This window comes from Brachyhypopomus gauderio, chromosome 2 (assembly GCF_052324685.1).
Source record: "Brachyhypopomus gauderio isolate BG-103 chromosome 2, BGAUD_0.2, whole genome shotgun sequence".
In the NCBI taxonomy this organism is placed as follows: domain Eukaryota; kingdom Metazoa; phylum Chordata; class Actinopteri; order Gymnotiformes; family Hypopomidae; genus Brachyhypopomus; species Brachyhypopomus gauderio.
The window spans coordinates 38142128-38167374 of NC_135212.1; the positions used below are offsets into that span (position 1 = coordinate 38142128).

A 25247-nucleotide genomic window follows, 5' to 3' on the forward strand; every position below is an offset into this window, starting at 1 on the left:
AGTGACCCAGGCTAGGCAATCTTAATGATGTGGCCTGAGAGTGGAGAACATCCTTTCATCATTTTCAAAAGACATGGACATCATGGTCGTTCATGCTTAAGTGAACACAGAGATGACTCTGTCTCATTTAGTTATGCGATATATATATATTATTTATTTTATTTTATTTTTTATTAATGTTATGCAATATTGACTGTCACGTATGGCCTCGCCCCCTCCCTTGGCTGTCACTCCGGGTTCCCTTGTGTCTGTCCCGTGCCTGTTCATCCCGCCCCGCTCGTTTGTCTCGTGATTCCCTTATTAATTACCACGCCCCCGTGTCATTGTCTTCACCTGCTCGTAGTTTAGTTCCTATGTATATAAGCCCCTGAGTCTCCCTTGTCCTTTGTCGGGTATTTTGATTCTTTGTTTATTTGTTCATGCTGTTGGTTCGTATACCTGATTCCGTGCTTTTGTGTTTCGCCCGTTTATTTTGGTTCTCTGTGTCTCCCTGCCTGGTTGTGTTTCCTTGTGTTTATTATGCCTGTCTTTGCGTGTTATTCGGACTGCCCTCCCATTATCGACCCGGACTGGCTATCTGACAACGAGTATGGTATTCCCTCGAATAAATCTCGTTCTTCTCAGCGTTTGTGTCCGTCTCCTCGCTCCGTGGCGCGAGCCTCGTTACATTCATGAAAAAATATATCTCAATTTTTTCTGTAAATTTGTCAATCATGAAAACGATACATTAAAAATTATTTTAAATGTGTTTATGAAAGTCTTATATTTTACTAACCCTGAAAAGCTCAGTGACTTCAAACATGTCATCACTGGATACCTCCTTTGTATCTCACTATAGAAAGCCACACACACGCCTAAGATCACTGTTCCACACACACACACACACGCCTAAGATCACTGTTCCACACACACGGCTAAGACCACTGTTCCACACACATGGCTAAGATCACTGTTCACAATGGTAAGCGTCAGCTACCATTGGTGCAAAGCATGTCTGCACTGGACTCAGTGGAGATGTGCTCTCTGAAGTGATGAGTCAAGCTTAACTATCTGAGAAGTCATATATTCAATCCACTGAACATGCAGCACTGAACTCAACCCACTGAACACTGAATGTCTGGGTGTCCACTGAATGTCTGGGTGTCCATCCAGACATTACTGAGACATCTATATCATTTAACCCTAAAAAACCCCTTTTCCTAGGAGGGCCTGTCAGAAGAAGGACTGGTTCTCCATGTAGGTCCTGCTGTAAAGTGTCTGGGAAGCACATGACCATAACCTAACCCTAACCCCACAGAGAGCGGCCTTGGGGGAACTCCGGGAGGATGTCCATGCTTTCAATAGACGGCTCAAATTATTAGATTATTTTGAATACACTCCAAATACCCAGTTTACTCAATTCACCAGTGAATCCACTTGGACACCACAGGGACATTTCATTTCTTTGCCCATTAAGAGACTGATTCAGAAGAATTATAGGACATCTAGACAGAACATACACACTACAACCATCATAGACAATCTCACACAACCACAGAGACAGGCCCTTCAGCAACTTAGAACAAACTCAGAAATAATCATTAAACCAGCAGATAAAGGCTCATCAATAGTCATTATGGACAAACAGCAATATTTACTTGAAGCACATAGACAATTAAACAACCCTCAACACTATGCACAACTGCCACATAGCATACAGACAGCTACCCAGTCACAACTGATCACAATTTATCAGAACCTACAGGAACAGGGCTACATTAATCACTGTTTTTGATTGGCCCCAATCCACCCAGAACACGCCGGTTTTATCTATTACCTAAAATACATAAAGATTTGGAAGCATGGACAATCCCATCGGAGGTACCCCAAGGCCGACCGATAGTTTCGGATTGCGGGAACGAGTCCTACCGGACAGCAGAATACATAGACCACTTCCTCAATCCATTGTCTCAATTACACCCTAGCTACCTCAAGGACACTTATGATTTTGTTAACAAGATACAAGATTTATCGTTTTCACACACTGCAATTTTGTTTACAGCGGACATAGTCTCATTATACACAAACATTGACACACAGTTAGGTTTGGAGGCCGTGGGGGAGTTGTTCCGGACACACCCGGATCCAAAGCGACCAGATGGAGGGGTCCTGAGCCTTTTGGAAATAAGTCTGACTAGGAATGATTTTGAGTTTAACTCGCAGTTTTATTTACAGATACAGGGGACGGCAATGGGTAAAAAATTTGCACCGGCATATGCAAACATATACATGGCTAATTGGGAACAAACACTCTTCAGTAAATTGACACAGAAACCGGACATCTATTTTAGGTACCTAGACGACATCTTTGGGGTCTGGTCCCACGGCAGGGAATCATTCAATCATTTCATCCAGATTGCGAACAACCACCATAAGACCATAAACCTCAAGGCTCATACACACCCTGAAAGTATTGATTTCTTGGACACAACAGTCTTCTTCACATCTGCTGAACATGGGAACAAAACTTTAAACACTAAAGTATTTTTTAAACCCACAGACACCCATTGCTTACTTCATAAACAAAGTTACCACCCAAAACATACGTTTGGGGGACTAATAAAGTCACAGTTAATCCGGTTCCATAGGTTATGTTCTCTGCCTCAACATGTAGAAGAAGCCACCACAACACTATTCAGGGCCCTCAGACACAGAGGCTATTCCAAACGGTTCCTCCGGTATATTAAATTCCAAACAAATTAGATCAGTTTCACCTGCCGTGGAGCCAGACCACCATCTGGTCCTACCATTCATCACGACTTATAACAATGTGTCACTTTCTTTGAACAGGATCATCAGACGTGATTTCCAAAAGGCTCAGCACCGACATCCACCTCTGAGAGGAGTTCAGCTGGTCGCGGCCTACAGGAGAAATAAAAATCTGAAAGATGTTCTGGTCCATTCCACTTTATCCATAGATTCGCTAGGAATTAGGGACCCATTGGACCACCATTTCAGACAGGAAAGAGTCCTTTGGGCCGGATCCAAGGACCACCACTTACCAGACGTCCCCAAGGGCCACCTCCTCCCACAGGGCACTAACTTACAGACCAAGAATGCGGTCTACTTAATTATCTGTAAACACTGTAACAAGAGATATGTAGGGGAGACAGGACAAAAAATACACACCAGACTGTCTCAACACATTTACAAAATAAAAAAAAATACAACACCCACACCACTTACAGGAAACTTTGCACACGTGGGGATCTCTCACCTCCGAATTATGGTATTGGAGACCCATATCACTTGGACTCAACAACAGAGACGCAGGAGGGAATGGCACTGGATCAACCTACTTAATACATTTACACCCAGGGGTTTTAACATCAGAACCCCTAGCCCTGAATTTTAGAACAGGGTGAGTCACATGGGAGTTAGGATAGGTTAACACAGAGAGGAGCTTGCACTTAGGATGGATTCTTAGGATGGTCTTTCCTTGGTTTTAACTGGGTTTTGTCTGGTTTTGCTTTTTTCGTTTTCTCTTGTCCCCCCCCCCCCCCTTTTTTTTTTTATAAGGTTTTTTGGATATATACTTACTTGCATGGAATTCGTTGTGGATTTGGATTGCATCTAATGTTGTCAGCACTTAAAAAAAAAATTTCAGCACTTATAGGCCATGGGGAACCCTTAAGATCCATCTCCTCCTACACTCTCTCTCTCTCCTCCTTTCTTACCTTGGTAATAGTGTATCTGTTATAACCTACCCTTACTTCTAATCCTGATCCCAACCTAACCCTAACCCTAACCCTAACCCTAACTTCAACCTCAACCCCAACCCTAACCTTAACCTCAACCTCAACCCCAACCCTAACCCCAATCCTAACGCTAACCCTAACCTTAACCCTAACCCTAACCCCCACCCCAACCTTGACCGGACCTGTTCCCTTCATAATCCCTTAATCCAACCTTTCTCAACCCCTGATCCTAACCCTAACTACCTCCTGATCTCATATTCAAAAATCATTTCAAGGATACATCATCTACGGATAACTGAGAAGGCCATAACATCCCAAACATTTTTCTTAAGACAAGTGTAAAGCTGTGAATGAGTAAGCCAACCTTCTAAGTCCTAAGCCTGACCCCTTATAATAGGTGAGCCAGAGCACCCAAAGGTCTTAGACCTATTTTTCTAAGCATTAACTCTCTTTACCCTAACCTAACCCTAGTCCTAACCTTAGTCCTAGCCCCAACCCTAGCGCTAGCCCATTGGGAGAATAGTCTCTTTAGCAGATTACCTAACAAACCAGACATCTACTTCAGATAACTAGATGACATGGCACGGGGTAGTCATGGCCTGGTGGTTAGGGAACTGGGCTTGTGATCCGAGGGTCGTGGGTTCGATTCCCAGACCTGAGGCCATGACTGAGGTGCCCCTGAGCAAGGCCCTTAACCCTCAATTGCTCACTTGTATAAAAAATTAGATAAAGTGTATGTCGCTTTGGATAAGGGCGTCTGCCAAATGCCATAAATGTAAATGTAAATGACATCTTTGGTGTCTGGTCCCACGGTAGGGACACCTTTCAGACATTCATCACATTGGCTAATAACCACCACACTTCAATTAAATTAAAGGCACAGACACATACTAAACACATTGAGTTTCTAGACACCACAGTCTTTTTACACCCACACAGCAGGAAAACAAACAGTTACTCACAAGGATTTATTTCAAACCAACAGACACACACAGTTTACTACATAAATACAGCTATCACCCTAAACATACATTTAAAGGACTCATCAAATCCCAAATAACCAGATACCATAGACTATGTTCATTACCACACCATAGAGTTTCAGCAATAAGTACTTTATTTAAGGCCCTACGACCCAGGGGCTATTCCAAACGCGTCTTACGCAGTATAAAATCTCAAACACTACACCATTTAGCAGTACCTCAACCTACCGTGGGACCGGAAACCAACATCACTCTCCTTTTAGTCACTACTTTTAATACACTTTCATTGGGACTTAAGTCAATCAGGAAAAATTTCCAACAGACTCGAGAGTTCCACCCACAATTAGGACCGTATTCCATGATCTCTGCCTACAGGAGGAACCCCAATTTGAAGGATCTACTAATACATACTTCATTTACAAGGGGTTCAACAAAGACACATCAGACAAGAGCACATTTCCACCAACGGAGGTCCCTTGTTACTGGGACAACTGAGTATGCCCTCCCAAGGGACATTAACTTGGATACCAGGAACATTGTGTACATCATAAGGTGCAAACATTGCAATAAGAAATATGTAGGAGAGACGCAATACACACTGCATACACGCCTGCCGCAACACCTGGGGAGCATTAGAAAGGGAAAACTAAACACCCCGCTGGTTCAACATTTTATACTAGTGGGAATAGGGGAACTACAGATCATGGGCCTGGAAGCAAATCTCACATGGACTCAGGCACAAAGGAGAAAAAAGGAGAAGTTGTCACGTAGGGCAACGCCCCCTCTCGTAGCTGCCACTCTGGGTTCCCTTATGTCCGTGTTCCCTGCCTGTTCATCCTGCCCAGCTCGTTTGTCTTCGTGATTCCTCGTTTGTTACCACGCCCCTGTATTATCGTTCACACCTGTTCCTCGTTTTCTGTCCCATGTATAAAAACCCCTGAGTCTCCCTTGTCCTTTGTCTGGTGTTTTGATATTTTGGATGTTGGACTGTTTGCTGTTTGATTGTACACCTAGCCGTCGTGTGTTTTTGTTTTGTGATTCATAGTCTGTGTTCCCCTGTCATCGTTATGCCCGTGTTCGCCTGTTATTCGGACTGCCCTCCCGTTATTGACCCTGCCTGGCTCAGCGACGACGATTCTGGTATTCCCTTCAATAAATCTCGCTCTTCTCAGCGATTGTGTCCGTCTTCTCGCTCCGGGGCGCGAGCCCCGTTACATAACACCAGACCTATCAAGGACACAGCGAGAGAGCGAGACTCTGGTGAGTTCAAACACTGTGAATGGATGTCAGCTGGTTTAATCCGGTTAGACTCTCCGGTATTTCAGTGCGAACAAACCAGAGACAGGAATACCCCTGGCGCTGCGGGTACAAGGAAGTCTCCATCTGAGCGCTGTGTGTCTGCCCGGTTTTGCGAACACGACGGGGAAAAACCTCCTGTAGTGCGAGCAGCGGGCAGACGGTCTGAGCGCACAGACAAGTTTTCGCTTAACCCTCGGTTGACTCTCTCTGATCACCGCGAGCTCCCGGCGCCTCAAGGGAGGCGGAGCCGCAGCAGAGAGAGCAACCGAGGAGCTTCTGTGTCTGTGTGTTCTGCCAGGCTCGACCCGGACCCGGTGGAGGAGGACCTCCCTCTGCTGATCCCAGAAGCCGCTCCCCGAAGGCCCCCCAAGAATTTTTTGGGGGGACGCAGTAGCCACGCACCCCGGGAGTGGCTGGCTCGGACCTGGGATGACGTCAGTATGGCGGACACGCCCCCCGGTGACGTCAGTATGGCGGACACGCCCCCCGGTGACGTCAGTATGGCGGACACGCCCCCCGAGGACGTCAGCCCGATGGTGGTTCCGCCCCCCGAGGACGTCAGCCCGATGGTGGTTCCGCCCCCCGAGGACGTCAGCCCGATGGTGGTTCCGCCCCCCGAGGACGTCAGCCCGATGGTGGTTCCGCCCCCCGAGGACGTCAGCCCGATGGAGGTTCCGCCCCCCGAGGACGTCTCACCCACGCCGGTTCCTGTCTCCGCGACCCAGGAGGGGTCGTCCTTGCCGGCTCCTGTTTCCGCTGCCTGCCTGCCGGCTCCTGTTTCCGCTGCCTGCCTGCCGGCTCCTGTTTCCGCTGCCTGCCTGCCGGCTCCTGTTTCCGCTGCCTGCCTGCCGGCTCCTGTTTCCGCTGCCTGCCTGCCGGCTCCTGTTTCCGCTGCCTGCCTGCCGGCTCCTGTTTCCGCTGCCTGCCTGCCGGCTCCTGTTCCCGCTGCCTGCCTGCCGGCTCCTGTTCCCGCTGCCTGCCTGCCGGCTCCTGTTCCCGCTGCCTGCCTGCCGGCTCCTGTTCCCGCTGCCCGCCTGCCGGCCCCGCCTGTCCCCGCTGCCCGCCTGCGGACCCCGCCTGTCCCCGCTGCCCGCCTGCGGACCCCGCCTGTCCCCGCTGCCCGCCTGCGGACCCCGCCTGTCCCCGCTGCCCGCCTGCGGACCCCGCCTGTCCCCGCTGCCCGCCTGCGGACCCCGCCTGTCCCCGCTGCCCGCCAGCGGACCCCGCCTGTCCCCGCTGCCCGCCAGCGGACCCCCGCCTGTCCCCGCTGCCCGCCAGCGGACCCCGCCTGTCCCCGCTGCCCGCCAGCGGTCCCCGCCTGTCCCCGCTGCCTGCCAGCGGTCCCCGCCTGTTGCCCTTGAGACTGTGCTGCCCCCTGTTGGGCATGGACTTTGTGTTCCCCCTGCTCCACCCTGTGCCTCCTATGTTCCGTTGCCCGTGTTCCCCTTGCTCCCTGGTCCTGTCCCTGGTTTTGTTTTGGTCCCTGTCCCCGTGGTTGTGTCTGTCAAGGTCTGTGTTCCTGTTCCCGTGTCTGTTTCCTGTGGTGTCGTCTCTGTCCCCGTCCCCATGTCTGTGCCCCAAGTTGTCACCCACCTTGTGCCTGTGCCCGTCTCTGTTGTTCATGCTGTCTTTGCCTCCGTGTTCTCCTCTGCCCTGTCCCCTGGCCCGACTCCCGTGTCTGTCCCCAGTCCTGTCCTGTCCAGTCCTGCTCCTGTGCCTCGCCCTGGCCCTGTCCTGCCCCCCTGTGTCCCGTGTCATGCCGTGTCCCGGCCCAGCTCCTGGCCAGTCCCCATGTCCCCTGTCTTTGTCCCTGCCATGCCCCAGGTCCCATGTCCTGTTCTGCCCTCCCGTTATTGACCCTGCCTGGCTCAGCGACGACGATTCTGGTATTTCCTTCAATAAATCTCGCTCTTCTCAGCGATTGTGTCCGTCTTCTCGCTCCGGGGCGCGAGCCCCGTTACAGAAGTATTGGACATTTACCTTCAACACTTATACACCACATGGTTTTAATATAAGAACACGCACCGACATATAGAAATGCAAAAACATAACCATATATTTAGGGATTTACAGGGGCAGCTCTGACCTTCAGGTAGGGAATATCCAGGGGGCATTTTGGAAGTTTTTTTCTTTTTGCCTCAGATGTTTTTATATTTGGATTTTCTTATATCTTTATGTAAACCCCCCCCCCCCTTCCTTTTTTCATTTTCGTGTGGATTTATCAATTGTGTGATATGAGAAAGATTTTGAGCACTTTTTGCCTTGGATACACGGTGTGGATTGGAGTATAGCACTTACTAATAGCACTTATAGCCCAGCTGGTATAACCCTAAGGGAGCCCCTACCTATGTCCCCTCTTCTTTTAAACACTTATGTAGATAGTACTTACAACTCTCAAACTAACCCTAACCCCAACCCTAACCTGAACCTCCAGACCTATAGCCCAATACCTACCTTCCTGCCCTACTGAGCCCTGAACTTAACCCTCTCCCTTTCCAAATTCCTAAACCCAACCTCTCTAACGCCTTTCCCCATCTACCCAAAACCCCAATTTTCCAACCCCTTTCCCTATCCACGCCAAACCTAATCTTCCCTCTTCCCCACAGCCCTACCCCAACTTTTTTTTTTTTCCCCCCACCTACCCCCTCCCTCCAACCTGGCCCTTAACCTAACCTCCCCCCTTGCTGAGCCCTTAACCTAACCTTTCCCCTCACCTAGCCCTAAACTTAACCTCTCCCCTTACCTAGCCCTAACCCTAACCTCTCCCTTTCCCGGGTCCCAAAACCTAACCTTCCCCCTCACCTAGCCCCAAACTTAACCTCTCCCCTTACCTAGCCCTAACCCTAACCTCTTCCTTCCCAGGCCCTAAAACTTAACCTTCCCCCTCACCTAGCCCTAAACTTAATCTCCCCTAACCTAGCCCTAACCATTCCCCCCCCCCCCCCCCCCCCATCCCCCTTCCCTGGCCCTAGTCCTACCTGTTGAAACCATGTTTTCTCCTTTTTCACCCCTTGGTAAATTACAGACCCATTTTCATAGCCACCCAGAAATACACAACATGACATCCTTTTCCTATTTTGTTCCCCCCTCCCCCCTTTTTTTCTTTTATAGGTTACTTTTCCAGGGGATATCCCCTGAAATAGTTGGTGTGCCTGAGCACCAAAGGGTTAAAAAACCTAATCTGTAAGCCATTAACCCCAAGACCTAAACCTAACCCTAACCCCTAGCTCTAGACCTAACCCTACTCAACCCTATTACAGATGTACGGTCTAGGAAGTCTTATGGAAACCAACATCACATGCCACAAGCCTGGATATGAACCTGCATGTAAAAAACAGCTATTGAATTAACACACTTCAGTTAACACAATTAAATTAGCCCAATTCATTTGAATACAATGAAATGAATTTCCTACTTCAGCCATAAAAAATCCACCACATTGTGGTATCCATGAAGGAGCACTTGAGCTGTGGAGGATGTGGGTCAGTGTCATTGGTGCTTTAGAGATGATGAGAGAAACAGCATTTACAGCTCAGACACACAACACAGCACAGCACAACACAACACAAAACAGCACAACACTGCACAACACAACACAACAGCGACTCAGAAGCTTTAAAGTACATTAAAGCACCACTCCTCCCTGCAGGGAGGGAAACCCCTTACAGGGAAACCTGGCCTCCTTGGCTAAGAGTCTCATGTAACGGGGAAGTAAATGTTTTAGATTTTACTGTAATCTTGAAGGATCCATATGCTGCTCACTGCCTGCTGTGATGAGCGTCTGTGAGGCGTCAGTGCTAAGACACCACAGACCTCTATTCCTCTTTAAATTTAAACTCCTGTTCACACTGCATTCAACAGAGGAGGTCAGACCAGTGGAGGAGGTTCAGGCATCCTGTAGCATCTCAAACCACCTGCATGATTTTCCTCCTGTCATCACTTTACGAGAAACAGAAGTAAACACTGTTTTTTAAAGTTGGAATTAGCAGCTGGTTGCTAGGCAATGTGACCATGCTTTTGCATGAGATGGGGTCAGTCCTGAAGTGATGGCCTTCTGTCCAGTGGGTCAGGGGTTATGGGTCAGGGGTAGTCATTATTAACCTGTAATTAACCCAAACCCAGCCAACAGAAACAGGGTTACAGGTCACTCTTACTGCTCTGTTAACTCTGACCCTCCTAATTAAGACTCAGACCCCCTAAAAGGAGTAAAACAACAGTTCAAGTGGAAACATACACATCCGTACCTGTAATTGCACTATATATTACAATATATTACAGTATATATTACAATATATTACAGTATATTAACCTGGGAGAAGTTGCCCCCCTCCTGAATTGTCACTGTAATGACCTACACTGTATACACTGTAATGACACTGTGATGACAGACACTGTATATACACACTAGTGATACTAATGAGAGACACTGTATATACACACCGTAATGACACTATAATGAAATACACTGTATATACACACTAGTGACACTAATTACAGACACTGTATACACACTATTATGACATTATAATGACATATACCATATATATACATTAGTGACACTATAGTGACACTAATGACCCTGCTACCCTGAGGAGTTGACACTCAGCAACTAAATCTACACAAACCCTGCTTGGCCAGAAGGAAGCAGTCATTCTTCCTCTGCATACACACACTATACACACACACACACACACTATACACAAATTATACACACACAAACACACAGACACACTGGGTAAGACAGGGAGAGCACAAGGATGTAATGAACTCATGCAATAACCATTAGCATGACTGTCAGAGGCAAACTGGTTCCAGTTGCTGTTAAACTCAACAGTGATTCAAAATTTCAGAAAAACAGCACCTGCCACACAAGCTGTTGCAGTTGAAGTCACATGACAGGTGACGCGGGACAGCCTGTGCGGCACGATCCTCTCCATCTCCAGAAATCCATCTCTACCTTACAGAAAGTCCAAAATGTTGCAGTAAGCAGTCTTCCATTCGTTCTCTTGTTATGCGTGTCTTTTACAGCCGATGTTAAGGTGACAGTAGTGTGTGAATTTCCAAGCTGATGTTTGTCACATTTCCTAGAGGGAACACGGCATCTACAACCATACACCCTCCTGTCACTCACTCCACGAATGACATCAGGTTCCAAAGATCCGCCTCTCCCGAATACTCCTGAATACTATTATCAACATGTATTTGTCTGTCCATATATTTCCATCTCTGTTACTTCCGGTTTGTGAAGTATTTCATGTGTACCAAGCATTTTCCCAGTCTGTCCCAGACCTCCCATTTGCCTGTACCTTCTGTCTTTGGTGCTCAAGAACTGGATACAGACCTGCATCTGTTTCATGAGTATGCATTTGGATCTTTCCATAACCAATAAAACCTTTCTCCTGATTTTCATCCTGTTAGTGACAGAATACTTCGCCTACCTGAGGACGGCAGATATGGAGTTGTCTTCTGTGGTTTCCAGCCAGGCAAGAGTGCTTGAACAGCATCAGCACATGTCTGATGAATTTAACATCTTCATTTCTCCCCTGACCCAACAGCAAGAGGAACAACAGGAACATCTTCAACGGATGTCTAAACACAGTTGCAATAGCTCCATCCAATCAGCCAGAGGCAATGGCAGTGGACTAGACAAGATTATCAGCTAAGGAATGGTGGCACAGACTTCAGAATGGGCTGGGTCTGTATTGAGGAGAACCTGGACACATGTTGAGGGATTATCAGATTAGGTCCAACATTTTCTCCCCTTGGTGAGTACCTTTACGAAGAAACTTTTATCTAAATCCTTTATCATTATGGTTATCCTATATTAGGCCTGTGTTGAAAAAATCGATTTTCAGAGGTCTGATTGCAGAGGCTGACGTGTTTAGATCTGATTGTTGAGGATGACAGGGAAATGACGGAGTGACACGTCAGGCAGCAAACCGGCAGAAGGCGGAAGCTTTGGAACATGGCGGCAGGCCGCTGCTAAACAAACTTATCTATATCTTTTTTACCCGCTAACTTAATTTAAGACAACCTAAATAAAAAATATATATAGGCTATATATAATAATAAATATCTGTGTTTGTTCTTCTTTTACATAGGTATCAACGAACGCAACCACTCTGGAGCACCACAAAGATTTGGACAATATATTTACGTATATTGACAATTGCTTCGATAGAATTATCATGAGCAAACCAGACAAGACGCCATCGACCAAGAGGAGCCGTGCCGAAGCTTCCCCGGGAGCGGCTTCCCCACACACCTGCAACACGGCGGACATCCTGGAGTCCATCAACACCAAACTGTCCAGGTTTGACGCGTGCCTGGCGCTGGTGGAAATTCTCCACCAAGAGTTTCAGGCGTTGCGTGAGTCTGTGGAGTTTAGCCAGCAGCAAGTGGAAGCACTCGCGGCTGAAAACACGGTTCTTAGAGAGTCCGTGAAATCGCTCACTGAGGGAATGACCCGACTCTCTGAAGAAAACAAAAAAATAAAAGAAACTATCATCGATCTTCAGTCCCGCAGTATGAGAGATAATCTTATATTTGCAGGTATCCCGGAGAAGGCGGACGAAGACCCCGAGACTACGGTGAAAACATTTATACAGACTCACCTAAAAATCTCAGAGGCAACCGTCAAAAACATCAGCTTTCACCGCGTTCACCGCCTGGGGAGGAAACGGCCGGATGCGCAGAGACCCAGACCGATCGTGGCAAAATTTGAACATTTCAAACATAAAGAACTGCTGAAGAAATCCTGGAGCGACGCAAGGTCTTGTTTCCCATCCGCAAGAGTTTCATCCAAGCAGGTTCCCGGGCTGTAATATCAGTGGACAGGGCCGGAGTGGGACACTTTTTCAGCCCGGGAGTTTCATGCCCAAATCCGGCCCAAAATTATTTTTCCCTCCCAATCGGCCCAAACTAGAGACTGACATGAGCCGGCCCATTGGGAATCCTCCCAAATCTCCCGATTAGCCACTCCGGCTCTGTCAGTGGATAAACTCTACGTGAATGGTCAACTCTACCGCGACACCAACACAACACCATGGCTGTTCTAAACAGGTGAACTGTATCAACACCGACACCAACTCCTTACTACACATTACTTTTCGCCTAGAACAATAAGACATGTCTAAGTTTAAATAACTAATGCCGGTCTAATTAGCACCGTACCGTATGTTTTCCGTCATAAGTCCTAGTTGTTTATACCTTTTTTGTTGTATATGCACTTTCAGTGTACGTCACCTTTTCCTTTTCCCTTCCCCTCTCTTTTTCTCTTTCTACACTCACCCAGCGATTTGTTCACCCACTTTCAAGACTGCAATGTATTGTATGCACACACACACGCACATGCAGGCAGGTATGCAAAACAGACACACACGTAGATATATAGCACAATCTCACACTAACACACAGGAGATACACACACATGACCGATTCAAGCAGGCACAGACACACACACTCAGGCATATAGCGCAGACGCAGACACATACACGAAACATTCAACACAGGCATACAACACAGAAGTGCAACACACACACCTTTAGCAACCATCCAACACTCAAACAAGTAGTTTTAACATTAGTTCACTAAAGTTCGTCACATGGAATGTACGTGGAACTGGTTTGAGGGAAAAGAGATAGAAAATTTTTGATCGGCTAAACGACTTACAAGCAGATATTGTCTTTCTACAGGAAACACATATGTCCAAAACACCTACATACACACTGACCTCTCCTCAGTTCCCACACTTGTACTCAGCCTGTTACAACTCAAAACAAAGGGGGGTGGCCATATTAATTAACAAAAGGATAAGCTTTTCCATTAGCAACAATATAACAGATTCAGATGGTAGATACATAATACTTAACCTATCCATTCTAAATATGCGTTTATGTTTGGCTAACATATATGGACCGAATGTTGACGACCCCTCCTTTTTCCACAATATTTTCACTGCACTCTCTGATCACTCTGACACCAGACTAATAATAGGAGGAGACTTCAACTTGGTACTGATCCAGATATCGACAGGCTCAGTACAGCAGTGAGTCAAAGGAACTGGCAGTCTATAGACACCCTAAAACAGCCTATATGAACGATTTTGGGCTCTCTGATGCGTGGCGTTCACACCACCCCACCCTCCGGGACTACTCCTTCTTTTCGGCAGTACGCCACTCACATTCTCGTTTAGACAACTTCTTAGTTAGCAATTCCATTATGACAGATGTCACAGACACTCGTATTCATCCTATCACTATCAGTGACCATGCACCGGTCTCTCCCTCTTTGACACAGAAAAGAACCACACCAGCAACGAGGAACTGGAGATTAAATACATCATTACTTAAGGAACAAGATTTCATTAATTACTTCAAAAAAGAATGGGCAACATATTTAGAATACAACGATCTACCAGGTACCTCTCCGTGTGTCCTTTGGGAAGCAGGGAAGGCAGTAATGCGGGGGAAAATAATATCCTACTGCACACATAAGAAAAAGACAGAAAAAACACAGGTATTAGAATTGGAAGGAAATAGGGCTGGGTATCGATTCAAATTCCAAGAATCGATCCGATTCCGATTCTGAAGATTAAGAATCGATTTATTTCGATTTAATCCGATTTAATCGATTCGATCCAATTCGGGGTTTAGTGTTATTAAAAATATTTATTTGAGCTGTTTCCTGACTATGTACAGAAGCAACATGTTAAAACTAGTATTATATCAATATTAATCAGCAAATAGTTACTGGTAGTTGGTAGTTACTGATGGCTGGAAGACTGGTGAAAAGGGTAATCATAAATCTACCTTCAAGAAAGGTAATCCAGGACAATAAACAGAGGACATCTTTGAGGTGTCTATATCTGCAACAGTGGACTCCTACTGGGACACTAACCAGTGCATTATTATTATGATTGAAATAATTTTTGCATTTTTATTTTAAAAGTGCTCACACTTAATAAACTGAAAGTATAAAATGTAAACGTGTATTTTTCTTTAAAGTGAGAATATAATAACAGAACTGTCACGTTACGGTCCCCGACCCCTCCCTGTTGGGCGTGTGTTAACGTTGTCTGCGTCTACTCGTCTGCGTATCTCCGCGGGTGCGTCTTGTGATAATCCTCACCTGTGGCTCGTCTCGTCATCACGTGGGGTTTGTGTGGTTTGTCCATTTAATGTGCGTTCGCGCAGCGTCCTGTGCTCGTCGTTGTTTGAGTCACACATGTTCTATGTAAACGTGTTTTATGTGCGCTGTCTGCGCTTCGGTAAATGTAATAAACGTAACGATTTGGAAAGTGCAAAGGATTCTGTCTCGTCCATCGCCTTGCGCCCAAAGTTACAAGAGCATTTTTAACTTTTTTAAACTGTAAAAACACTGGGTAAACTGTCAGTGACATGGACTAAATGTAAATAGTCACTGACACTGGATAAACTGTCCTTCTGTTTTTAGATTGCCGATTTGACTATCGTCGTTACCGTCACTGTCCGTCGCCATGTTGTTTTACAGTTAGTTAGACCGAGCACGCCAGCGTGAATTCAGTGACGAGGCGGGGGTAAAAGTTCACAAAAAAATCGATCTTTGGACGTACGAATCGATAATCAGATCATCATATGCGAATCGATTCTGAATCGGAAAATCGATTTTTTCAACACAGGCCTGGAAGGAAAAATAAAATCTTTAGAAGCTGCCCATGCTGCTTCACCACAAGAACACACAATGAACAAGCTGAGGAAACTAAAACTGGAATTAAATGAAATAATAGATAAAAAGACACAATTTTTACTGCAAAGACTGCGTTGGCAGAATTTTGAACATGGCAATAAATCTGGAAAATTCCTTGCTAATCAGTTAAAGATTAATAAGGAAAAAACAACTATCTCCTCTATTAAGAACTCAACAGGTAGCATTATTCACGACCCACAACAAATAAATAAAGCTTTTAAAGAGTTTTATAAAGCTTTATATGCATCACAGATTAATCCATCTGATTCAGCTATTGAAGAATTTATTAATAATATAAATGTCCCAAAGCTGGAAAACGAACAAATTGTTACACTGGATTCACCACTTGCTCTGCCCGAATTACATGAAGCCCTACAGCAGCTACCAAATAACAAAGCTCCAGGACCAGATGGATTTCCTGTAGAATTCTACAAAGAATTATGGTCTGTGCTAGAACCAACCTTTTTTAGAATGGTAAATCAAATTCAAGAAGATCATGTACTGTCTCCAGACATGAATTCTGCTAACATTAGTGTACTTCTAAAGCCAGGCAAAGACCCTACACTTCCTTCCAGCTATCGCCCCATTTCACTCATAAACGTTGATCTTAAAATTATTTGCAAAGCACTTGCCAGAAGATTAGAGAAAATCACCCCACTTATAATACATCCAGACCAGACAGGTTTTATCAAGGGTAGACAATCTGCCAACAATACACGCAGACTAATAAACATAATAGATTACTAGATTACTGCACAATTAACAAATTAGAGTCTACCATTGTATCTTTAGATGCGGAAAAAGCATTTGACCGGGTAAACTGGAAATATTTATTAGCAGTTCTACACAAATTTGGATTTGGCTCATCCTTCATAAACTGGATCAAAGCCTTACATAGTTCTCCTAATGCACGGGTTAGGACAAACGACACCACCTCACAAAGCTTCACTCTGCAGAGGGGCACCAGGCAGGGCTGCCCACTATCACCCTCACTTTTCGTTCTCTTCATTGAGCCATTAGCAGCAGCAATTCGACAAAATGCAAATATTACAGGAATTAACACAGGAACCACAAACCATAAGATAAGTCTCTACGCAGATGATGTATTACTTTTCCTACAGAACACACAAGCTTCCCTTCCGAATACAATCAAGCTTATAGATAGCTTCTCTTCTATAACAGAATATTCCATCAACTGGGGCAAATCAACAGTTTTGCCTATAAATTGTAGTTACCAGAACACGACCAACACTCCACTACAATCAGGTAATATTAGATATTTAGGCATACATATCTCTGCTAAACTGTTAGACTTGGTGCAGTTAAATCATATCCCTCTATTCAAAACAATAGAAGATGATCTCACACGTTGGAACGCTTTACCTATATCACTCATGGGGAGAGTCGCTACCATTAAAATGATGGTTCTACCCAAAGTTAACTATTTATTCTCACTAATCCCAAATAAACCCTCTGCTGCTTGGTTTAAATCCTTAGATTCAAACATATCAAAATTTCTATGGAAAAACAAGCCATCAAGAATAAGTATGAAAACCTTGCAAAAGCCAAAACGCAATGGTGGCTTAGAATTACCAAATTTTTATCAATATTTCTTAGCCAATAGATTACAGTACATTTTAAAATGTAAACATCATTTTCATCATTACAAATGTAAAAAATCATTACAACATTTCACATTCAAACTACACTTTTTATTGTAACTGAAATGTCCCTACAAGAACCGATATTGAATCGGATCAAATCGAATCAAAAATCGAATTGAATTGGGACCTTGTGAATCGGAATCGAATCGAAATGGGAAATCAGTGGTGCTACCCACCCCTAGTCTCAACACGGGAACAGTCCATTGCGCTCCCCTCGGAGGGATAGGGAGAAACGTCCTCCGCCGGACCTCTCTTCCCCCTCACGGTCTCACCGGAGTACTCCGAGGGGGGCGGGCTCAAGTCGTCATCTTCCATGCAAGACTCGCCGTCCGAGTACTCGGAAAGATTGGAGCACTTGGACGGAGGAGGGGTCGCATCCTCTCCCTCTAGCTCGGTAGGAGCCGAGTACAGGGATGGAGGAGGGCTTTCTTCTTCCTCCTCGCCCTCACCGTAATACTCGGTGGGGGCCAAGTACATGGAAGGAGGAGGGCTTTCTTCTTCCTCCTCGCCCTCACCGTAATACTCGGTGGGGTCCGAGTACACGGAAGGAGGAGGGCTTTCTTCTTCCTCCTCGCCCTCACCGAGGCATGGTCCCTTCTTAGTGCGGGACATGTATCCTGGCATGTCTTGGTCAGCTCGTCTTTCTGTGACACCAGGCGCTGGGAGAAGGACGAGGCATGAATCCAGTCTTGAACACACTAACATTATTTTAATACAAATAAGTGCAGACAGCACACGTATAACAATAACACGTGTATGACTCTGACAAAGACAAGCACGGGACACTGCGCGAATGCACATTAAATAGACAAACCACATAAGCCCAGAGTGATCACGAGACGAGCCATAGGCAGTGATGGCTAAGTTACCTTGAAAAAGTAATCGGATTACTGATTACTCCTTTTAAAAGTAAATTAGTTACGTTACTGATTACTTGATTTTAAAAGTAACTACGTTAGATTACAAGTTACTTTAGTAGTTACATTCAGCAGCAAAATAAATTTTTCCAATACTCACTTTATTGGAAGTGCATTTTTAACAGTAACAATGTTTTGAAGCAGGTTCGGTAACCGAGGCAGAAACTGCTTAATCCAAAAATCCCAAGGAGGGAAACTTTATTGATAACACAACCCTGGCGCGCGCAGGCTCCGCCCCCCAGCGTCACTTAAAGGGCAAGACTCGCCGTGAGGAGTAGTAGTCGCTACAGTATCTCCTGACATTACGTTTGTGTAGCTGCGCGGTATTATTTGTAAATTTATTTGTAAACGTAATACAAGCGAACTGTTCAGTCAAAACAGTTTCAGCTAGTGAAACGAAATACCATTACAATTTCAAGCATTTTAAAGTAGGCGACGTTAGTCAAAATTCCAGCAATTTTCAAACCTGAAACACAAAGCAACATTAAAATTCTTCAGGTAAATGTTCCTTCCCCTGTTTTGAGGGGTGCTTCTTTATACTACCACATATCGTTTCGGGAGGACACTGCAAAAAATGACTTGTAAAACGCGCTCGCGCTCTCACATGGTCGCGCGCAGTGCGGAATCGAGCGCTACGGTCAGACGCAAAAGTAGAAATGAGCCAAGAAGAAAGCAAAAATATAGGCCTATATATTTTACTAGGGAAAATAAAAATAGTAACGCACAGTTATTTGGATAAGTAACTTTAATCTGATTACTGGACTGGAAATAGTAGCGTGTTATATTACTCGTTACCGAAAAATGTGGTAAGATTAGAGTAACGCGTTACTAAGTAACGCGTTACTGACATCACTGGCCATAGGTGAGTCAGATGAACACACTCAGATACATCCACACCCATGAAGATCCATAGACGCAGACGTCTAGACGTAGACAACATAAACACGCCCAAAGGGGAGGGGTCAGGGGCTGTAACGTGACAACATCAGCATAATCGTTGCATAAATGTAACTACTTCTTAATGTTACAGTGCATCCGGAAAGTATTCACAGCACTTCACTTTTTTCATATTTTGTTATAACATTAATTTGCCATATTTTGTCAATTGTGATTTTACACCGCAATCGAAATTTGTCCTCCGCTTTTAACCCATCTGTGCAGTTAGAACACACACACACACACACACACTAGTGATTACTAGGGGGCTGTGGTGCACACATGCCCAGAGCGGTAGGCAGACCTAGCCCGGCGCCCAGGGAGCAGTTGGGGTTAGGTGCCTTGCTCAAGGGCACCTCAGTCATGGCCTCAGGTCTGGCAATCGAACCCACGACCCTCCAGTCACAAGACCAGTTCCCTACCACCAGGCCATGACTGCCCTTAAATTAAGTTATAGCCTTATTCCAAATTGTATTAAATTAATCTCTTTCCTCAAAATTTTACACAAAATACCCCATTATGACCATCTCAAGGTTTTCTTGAGAGTTCTGAAAATGTATTCAAAATAAAAAACTAAGAAATCACATTTACGTATGTATTCACAGCCTTCGTCATGAAGCTCAAAATTGAGCTCAGGTGCATCCTGTTTCCACTGATCATCCTTGAGATGTTTCTACAGCTTAAATGGAGTCCACCTGTGGTAAATCCAGTTGATTGGACATGATTTGGAAAGGCACACACCTGTCTATATAAGGTCCCACAGTTGACTGCATGTCAGAGTGCAAACACCAAGCATGAAGTCAAAGGAATTGTCTTGAGGCACAAATCTGGGGATACAGAAAAATTTCTGCTGCTTTGAAGGTCCCAATGAGCACAGTGGCCTCCATCATTCATAAATGGAAGGAGTTTGGAACCACCAAGTCTCTTCCTAGAGTTGGCCGGCCATCTAAATTGAGCGATTGGGGGAGAAGGGCCTCGGTCAGGGAGGTGACCAAGAACCCGATGGCAGAGCTCCAGCGTTCCTCCGTGGAGAGAGGAGAACCTTGCAGAAGGACAACCATCTCTGCAGCAATCCACCAATCAGGCCTGTATGGCAGAGGGGCCAGGCGAAAGCCACTCCTTAGTAAAAGGCACAAGGCAGCCCATCTAGAATTTGCCAAAAGGCACCTGAAGGACTCTCAGACCATGAGAAACAAAATTCTCTGGCCTGATGAGACAAAGATTGAACTCTTTGGTGTGAATGCCAGGTGTCATGCTTGGAGGAAACCAGGCACTGCTCATCACGAGGCAAATACCCCTACAGTCAAGCATGGTGGTGGCAGCATCATGCTATGGGGATGTTTTTCAGCAGCAGGAACTGGCAGACTAGTTACAATAGAGGGAAAGATGAATGCAGCAATGTACAGAGACATCCTGGATGAAAACCTGCTCCGGAGCACTCTTGACCTCAGACTGGGGCGATGGTTAATTTTTCAGCAGGACAACGACCCGAAGCACACAGCCAAGATCTCAAAGGAGTGGCTTCAAGACTATTCTGTGAATGTCCTGGAATGGCCCAGCCAGATCCCAGATTTGAATCCAATTGAACATCTCTGGAGAGATCTGAAAATGGCTGTGCGCAGACGTCTCCCATCCAACCTGATGGAGCTTCAGAGGTACTGCAAAGAAGAATGGGCAAAACTGCCTACAGATAGGTGTGACAAGCTTGTGGCATCATATTCTAAAATACTTGAGGCTGTATTACTATACTATAGGTTATAAGCTTTAGTTTGCACAACATGGATAAGCGACAGAACTTACAGTGGGGAAAATAAGTATTTAGTCAGTCACCAATTGTGCAAGTTCTCCCACTTAAAAAGATGAGAGAGGCCTGTAATTGACATCATAGGTAGACCTCAACTATGAGAGACAAAATGTGAAAAAAAATTGAGAAAATCATTTTGTCTGAATTTATTTGCAAATAATGGTGGAAAATAAGTATTTGGTCACCTACAAACAAGCAAGATTTCTGGCTGTCACAGACCTGTAACTTCTTTTTTAAGAGGCTCCTCTTTCCCCCACTCATTACCTGTATTAATGGCACCTGTTTGAAGTCGTTAACAGTATAAAAGACACCTGCCCACAACCTCAAACTGTCACACTCCAAACTCCACTATGGTGAAGACGAAAGAGCTGTCGGAGGACACCAGAAACCGAATTGTAGACCTGCACCAGGCTGGGAAGACTGAATCTGCAATAGGCAAGCAGCTTGGTGTGAAGAAATCTACTGTGGGAGCAATAATCAGAAAATGGAAGACCTGCAAGACCACTACTAATCTCCCTCGATCTGGGGCTCCATGCAAGATCTCAGCCCATGGGGTCAAAATGATCACAAGAACGGTGAGGAAAAATCCCAGAACCACAAGGGGGGATCTAGTGAATGACCTGCAGAAAGCTGGGACCAACGTTACAAAGGCTACCATCAGTAACACACTACGACGCCAGGGACAGAGATTTTGCAGTGCCAGACGTGTTGCCCTGCTTAAGCCAGTCCATATCCAGGCACGTCTGAAGTTTGCTAGAGAGCATTTGGATGTTCCAGAAGAGTATTGGGAGAATGTCATATGGTCAGATGAAACCAAAGTAGAACTATTTGGTAAAAATACAACTCGTCGTGTTTGGAGGACAGTGAATGCTGAGTTGCATCCAAAGAACACCATACCAACTGTGAAGCATGGGGGTGGCAACATCATGCTTTGGGGCTGTTTCTCTGCAAAGGGGACAGGACGACTGGTCCGTGAACATGAAAGAATGAATGGGGCCATGTATTGTGAGATTTTGGGTGCAAACCTCCTTCCATCAGCAAGGGCAATGAAGATGAAATGTGGCTGGGTCTTTCAGCATGACAATGATCCCAAGCACACTGCCAGGGCAACAAAGGAGTGGCTTCGTAAGAAACATTTCAAAGTCCTGGAGTGGCCTAGCCAGTCTCCTGATCTCAACCCCATCGAAAACCTTTGGAGGGAGTTAAAAGTCCGTGTTGCCCGCCGACAGCCCCAAAACATCACTGCTCTAGAGGAGATGATCTGCATGGAGGATTGGGCCAACATACCAGCAACAGTGTGTGCCAACATTGTGAAGACTTACAGAAAACGTTTGACCTCTGTCATTGCCAATAGAGGATATACAACAAAGTATTGAGATGAACTTTTATTGACCAAATACTTATTTTCCACCATTATTTGCAAATAAATTCTTTAAAAGTCAGACAAAATGATTTTCTCAATTTTTTTTTCACATTTTGTCTCTCATAGTTGAGGTCTACCTATGATGTCAATTACTGGCCTCTCTCATCTTTTTAAGTGGGAGAACTTGCACAATTGGTGACTGACTAAATACTTATTTTCCCCATTGTATGTCAGGGACTGTATCACATTTACTTTGTTCAAAACCTGAAATATCAAATAACTGAAAATAGCAATTGTGCTTCAAGAACGATCCCTCTGAAAAAGACTTTGAAGCATGGCGATTTAACTCAAGGGTTGAGAATGGAGAACAGGTGGGTGGGGCAAGTTGGAGGGGAGGGCAGGTTGGAGGGGGCATTACAAGCGTCCATATGGACAAATGCAGCCTGTGTTCATTGATAAGCTGAGACTCAATTAACATGAATCAGGCTGCAGAGTGCAAACGCCAGTGTTAACTGTAAGACAGATAAGCCTCCCCTCTCCATGAGGAGCTCAGCTCAGTTTGAGGATTTTAAAAGGAGCAGCACTCTTAAATCCCCATCTCAGCCCAAAACACCTTATCACAGAGGAGCTGAGGGCAGATATGCAGTGAACAGACCTTCACTAATAATAATGTGCTACTACACAGAGTGTATCATCGGTCATTGAAATTATGGCTTCTAACACTGGGGAGTGAAGGGGTACAGGGCTTACAGGTGGATAACACTGGAATCACACTGTAGCGGGCACTGGTGTGTGGCACCTACTGGGACTCTGTTCAGCTAAAAATCGCAAACGAGGAAACCTCTGCAAGCTGAAACCTCGGCAGGAGGAAACGTCCGTGAACTGAAACCTCTGCAAAAGGAAACCTCTATGACAGGGCTATTCAACTGGCGGCCCGCTGGCCAGAACCGGCCCTTTAATAAATTTGTTGTGCGTAACCTAGGCGTTTCATTCGACTCCTCTCTCACTTTCATCCCACACATAAACTCTATCCGTAAATCTGCTTTTTTCCATCTCCGCAAAATTGCCAGGCTCCGCCCCATACTTTCACTAAAAGATGCCGAAACCCTGGTACATGCATTTATCACTTCCAGACTAGATTACTGTAACTCCCTGCTTTATGGTCTACCTGCTAAATCACTTCGCCCCCTACAACAGATACAAAATTCTGCAGCCAGAATTCTAATGTCCACAAAGAAATCTGCACACATCACTCCTATCCTCCATCAGTTACACTGGCTTCCTATCTCTGAACGCATCCACTATAAAATCCTACTCCTAACATTCAAATCTCTGCATGGTCTTGCACCCTCCTATCTCTCCAACCTTCTCCACCTTCATACCTCATCACGTCAGCTCAGGTCCTCTAACCTAGGTTTGCTCTCCGTCCCACGACACAGACTCTCTACTATGGGTGGCAGATCATTCAGTGTTGCTGCCCCCACCCTCTGGAATTCGTTACCTCCCTCTATTCGCTCCTCTGACTCTCTCTCTACTTTCAAAACTCAACTCAAGACTTTCCTCTTTTCTCAATATTTCCGCTCTTTCTAAGCCCTGTATTTTTCCCCTTTCATTTGTGTACAGCGACCTTAGGTTTGAGAAAGGCGCTATATAAAATAAACATATTATTATTATTATTTATTATTATTATTTGTACCGGCCCGCGGCCCATCTCCCCATAAATAATAATAAATATTTGATAAACAAACTTACGTTCAAATTTACGTAAACCTCTGAAGGGGTGAAACCTCCACAAACTGAAACCTCTGAAGGGCAGACACGCATTACTAATAAATACAATTTTATTTTGGTAATAAAACCAGCCCCCCATGGGTGATGGTCTTGTACTCCCCAGTGTTCCAGAGACTCTCTCCAGTGTTCCATTGACTCTCCCAGTAACTCTCCCCAGTGTTACAGTGACTCTCTCTATTGTTCCAGTCACTCTCCCAGTAACTCTCCCCAGTGTTCCAGTCACTCTCCCAGTAACTCTCCCCAGTGTTACAGTGACTCTCCCCATTGTTCCAGTCACTCTCCTAATAACTCTACACATTGTTCCAGTGACTCTCCCCAGTGTTACAGTGACTCTCTCACTAAATCTCCCCAGTATTACAGTGACTTTCCCCAGTGTTACAGTGACTCTCCCAGTAACTCTCCCCAGAGTTTCGTCAGCATTACACTCCTCATCTGCATATTCTTCCCACACAGAACAGGAGCATGCTATGTGACAGTGTATGTATGTGTGTGCACATTAGGGGTGTCACGATTTCGTTATTAAATCGAAATCAATCGAAATTATGTCACGATCTCGAGCCTTGAAGTCGATCGAAAAGAGGATCGACGATCCCTCCCTCTAAGCTACGCAAGCACCCACACTACGCAAAGTAAAGCCTGGTTTATACTAGATGCGTTGCGAGGGTCCGCGCGCCGAAAATGAGGTAATCGCGGTGGCTCCGCCCATGCGCGAGGGCCTCGCGCACTGGCGATTCACGAGGTCATGCACCTCTCGAATTTTGTAACTTCACACGCTCCGCGCTTCAACGCAATAAACCAAGTCATGTTTGCTGGGCTCGTACACCTTTAGAAGGTGGAATTAAAGCACCTAATTAAGTTAAATATTTATACATATACTCGTAATGATTTGAAATAATTAGCTTTTTCATCACATTATTTAATGGTTGTTTATTTTCAAAACGCCTAATCTTAACGTCTTCACGTTCTCTCCTGTTTCGTCCTGTTTCAGACAACACTGCAAAGAATGTGATGTGCCAAGTATAAATGC

The 25247-nt window shown here is 45.3% G+C and overlaps 1 protein-coding gene across 3 annotated transcripts in view; it reads right to left on the minus strand.

Annotated features, from left to right (window-relative positions):
• LOC143502845 (inactive phospholipase C-like protein 2) overlaps positions 1-25247 on the minus strand; it is a 104889-nt gene that overhangs the window by 57909 nt on the left and 21733 nt on the right. The gene's annotated exons all lie outside the window — the stretch shown is intronic.